This window comes from Cicer arietinum, chromosome 3, assembly GCF_000331145.2.
Source record: "Cicer arietinum cultivar CDC Frontier isolate Library 1 chromosome 3, Cicar.CDCFrontier_v2.0, whole genome shotgun sequence".
Lineage (NCBI taxonomy): Eukaryota > Viridiplantae > Streptophyta > Magnoliopsida > Fabales > Fabaceae > Cicer > Cicer arietinum.
The window spans coordinates 9,927,595-9,932,215 of NC_021162.2; positions in this window are offsets into that span (position 1 = coordinate 9,927,595).

Below are 4,621 nucleotides of genomic sequence, written 5' to 3' on the forward strand. Positions count from 1 at the left end.
GAGACTCTTATTGTATTATTCTCCAAAATTTATAATTGCGTTTCGGGTTCCGCAACAGATTTCAAACACTAACCATCGTTTTGTTTGAAGATACGAATTTCGGTCCATTTTAGTCGGGTGGTACGAAAATAGCCAGAAAAGTCTAGATAAAATCGAGGACCATGAGACCTTTATAGCATTCATCTGCAAAATTTATAACTGTTTTTCTGGCTTCGCGCCAAATTTTAAACAGTATCCATCATCTAGTCCGAAAATACGAATTTGAGATCATTTTTGTTGGCTGCTACGAAAATTGCCCAAAATGTCCAAATGAAATCAAGGATCGGGAAACCCTTACAATATTCTTCTTCTAAATTTATAACTGTGTTTCAGGTTCCGTGTCAGATTTCAAACACTTGCTATAGTCTTGTTCGAAAATACGAATTTAGGTCCATTTTAGTCAGGTGGTATAAAAATCGCCCAAAAAGCTAAAATGTAATCGAGGACCGGGAGACCCTTATAGCATTTTTTCTCCAAAATATGTAACTGTGTTTCGGGTTCCGTGCCAGATTTCAAACACTAACTATTATTTTTTTCAAAAATAAGAATTTCGGTCCATTTTAGTCGGGTGCTACGAAAATCGACCGAAAAGTCCAGATTAAATCGAGGACTGGGAGACCCTTATAGCATTCTTCTCCAAAAAATTTAATTTTGTTTTGAGTTCCGCATAAGATTTCAAACACTAGCCATTGTCTTGTCCCAAAATACAGATTTCTATCTATTGTCATATGAAATCGAGGACCTAGAGACCCTTATAGAATTCTTCTGTAAATTTATAACTGTTTTTTGGGCTCTATGACCGATTTTAGACACTAGCTATTGTCTGGTCCGAACATACGGATTTCGGTCCATTTTTGTCGAGTGCTACGAAAATCACCCGAAAAGTCCAGATGAAATCGAGGACCGAGAGACCCTGAAAACGTTCTTCTTCTAAATTTATAATAGTGTTTCGGGTTCTGCATCAGATTTCAAACACTAGCCATCATCTAATCCTAATAATAGATTTCGGTCCATTTTTTTCGAAGGATAAGAAAATCGCCCGTACAGTACAAATTAAATCGAGGACTCGGAGACTCTAATAGGATTCTTCATCTAAATTTAAAACGGTGTATCGTGTTCCGCGCCAGATTTCAAACTCTAGCCATCGTCTTGTACGAAAATCCCCCAAAAAGTCTAGATGAAATCGAGGACCAAGAGACTCTTATAGCATTCTTCTCCTAAATTTATAAATGTCATTCGGGTTCCGCATCAGATTTCAAACACTATCCATTTGTTGTTCGAAAATACGAATTTGGGTCCATTTTTTTCATGTGTTCGAGAAACCCTTATAGCATTCTTCTCCTAAATTTATAATTGTGTTTCGGGTTCCATGTCATATTCCGAACACAAACCATCGTTTGGTTCGAAAATACAGATTTTGGTCCATTGTTGTCGAGTGTACGAAAATTGTCCAAAAAATCTAGTTGAAATCGAGGACATGGAGACTCTTATTGTATTATTCTCCAAAATTTATAATTGTGTTTCGGGTTCCGCGACAAATTTCAAACACTAACCATCGTTTTGTTTGAAGATACGAATTTCGATGCATTTTAGTCGGGTGGTACGAAAATAGCCGGAAAAGTCTAGATGAAATCGAGGACCAGGAGACCCTTATAGCATTCATCTCCAAAATTTATAACTGTTTTTCTAGCTTCGCGCCAAATTTTAAACAGTATCCATCGTCTAGTCCGAAAATACGAATTTGAGTTCATTTTTGTTGGGTGCTACAAAAATTGCCCAAAAAGTCCAAATGAAATCGAGGATCGGGAGATCCTTATAACATTTTTTCTCCAAAATATATAACAGTGTTTCGGGTTCCGTGCCAGATTTCAAACACTAACCATTATTTTGTTCGAAAATACGAATTTCGGTACATTTTAGTCGGGTGGTACGAAAATCGCCCGAAAAGTCTAGATGAAATCAATGACCGAGGGATGCTTATAGCATTCTTCTTCTAAATATATAATTGTGTTTCGAGTTCTGGATCATATTTTAAAAAATAACAATCGTCTTGTTCGAAAATATGGATTTTTGTCCATTTTAGTCTGGTAATACGAAAGTAGCCAGAAAAGTCCAGATGAAATCTAGGACCGGGAGACCCTTATATCATTCTTCTCCAAAATTTATAACTGTGTTTCGGGTTCCGCGTCAAATTTTGGAGAATAATGCTATCACGATCTCCCGGTCCTCAATTTCGTCTGGACTTTTCGGGAGATTTTCGTACCACCCGACAAAAAATGGACCGAAATCCGTATTTTCGAACAAGCTGATTGCTACTGTTTAAAATCTGACGCGGAACCTGAAACTCAGTTATAAATTTAGGAGAAGAATGCTACAAGGGTCGCCCAGTCCTCAATTTCATCTTGGCTTCTCGGGCGATTTTCTTACCACCCAACAAACATGTTCCGAAATCCTTATTTTCGAACAAGACAATTGCTAGTGTTTGAAATCTGAGGCGGAACCCAAAACTCAGTTATAAATATAGGAAAAGAATGTTATAAGGGTCTCCTGGTCCTCGATTTCATCTGGTCTTTTCAGGCGATTTTCGTACCACCCGACAAAAATGGACCGAAATTCGTATTTTTAGACCAGACGATGGCTAGTGTTTAAAATCTAGCGCGAAACCCGAATAACAGTTATAAATTTTGGAGAAGAATGCTATAAGGGCATCCCGGTCCTCGATTTCATCTGGACTTTTCGAGCAATTTTCGTACCCCACGACAAAATTGGACTAAAATCTGTATTTTCATACCTGACTTTGGCTAGTGTTTGAAATCTACCGCGGAACTCGAAACACAATTATAAATTTCGGAAAAGAATGCTACAAGGGTCTTCCAGTCCTAGATTTCTTCTGGACTTTTCGGGCGACTTTTGTACCATCCCCGACTAAAATAGACCAAAATTGTATTTTCGAACAAGACGATTGTTAGTGTTTCAAATCTAACGCGGAACTCGAAACACAGTTATAAATTTAGAAGAAGAATGCTATAAGTGTCTCTCGGTCCTCGATTTCTTCTGGACTTGTCGTGCGATTTTCGTACTACCCAACTAAATTGGACCGAAATCCGTATTTTCGAACAAGACTATGGCAAGTGTTTGAAATCTGACGCAGAACCTGAAATACAATTATAAATTTAGAAGAAGAATGCTATAAGGGTCTCCCTATCCTCGATTTCATCTAGACTTTTTCGGAGATTTTCGTACCACCCAACAAAAATGGACCGAAATTCGTATTTTTGGACCAGACGATGGCTAATTTTTAAAATCGGGTGCGGGGCCAGAAAAACAGTTATAAATTTTGGAGAAGAATGCTATAAGGATCTCCTGGTCCTCGATTTGATCTTGTCTTTTCAGGCGATTTTCGTACCACACGACTAAAATGGATCGAAATTCGTATTTTCGAAAAAACAATGGTTAGTGTTTGAAATCTGTCGTGGAACCTAAAACACTATTATAAAATTTTGAGAAGAATGCTATAAAGGTCTTTCGATCGACGATTAGATCTGGACTTTTTGGACGAATTTCGTACCACCATACTAAAATGAACTAAAAACTATATTTTCGAACAAGACAATGGCTAGTGTTTGAATTCGGACACAGAAACCGAAACACAATTTTAAATTTTGGAGAAGAATGCTATAAGGGTCTCTCGGTCCTCGATTTCATCTGGACTTTTCAGTCGATTTTTGTACCCATCGACAAAAATATGCCGAAATCTGTATTTTCGGACCAGACGATGGCTAGTGTTTGAATTTTGACGCAGAACCCGAACCACAATTATAAATTTTGGAGAAGAATGTTATAAGAGTCTTTCGGTCCTCGATTTCATCTAGACTTTTCGGGAGATTTTTGTATCACCCGACAAAAATTGACCAAAATCCGTATTTTCTTACAAGACGATGTCTAGTGTTTGAACCAAAAATACGAATTTCAGTCCATTTTTGTTGTGAAGTACGAAAATCGTCTGAGAAGTCCAAATGAGATCGAGGAATTAAAGACTCTTTTAGAATTCTACTCCAAAATTAATAACTGTGTTTTTGATTTTGCGTCAGATTTCAAAGACTAGCCATGTTCTGGTCCAAAATTACAGATTTTTGTCCATTTTTGTCGAGCAGTGCGATAATCGCTCAAGAAGTCCAAATGAAGTCGAGGTTTGGAAGATTCTGATAGAATTTTCTCCTACAATTAAGATCGTGTTTCGGGTTCCGTGTCAGATTTCAAACACTAGCCATCGTCTGGTCCGAAAATACAGTTTTCGGTCCATTTTTGTTGTTTGGTACAATTTTCAAACCCTAGCAATTAGATTTCAAACCCTAGCAATCAGATTTCAAACCCTAAAGGCTCTTTTATTAAATAATATTTATTTGTTATTATTATTTTCGTTATTTAGTACAACTACAAAACGAAGATAATAATAACATATAATAAAATAGAGTTATCAAATAAAGTAATAATTACATATTTATTTGACAACTCTGTTTTATTATATGTTATTATTATCTTCGTTTTGTAGTTGTACTAAATAACGAAAATAATAATAACA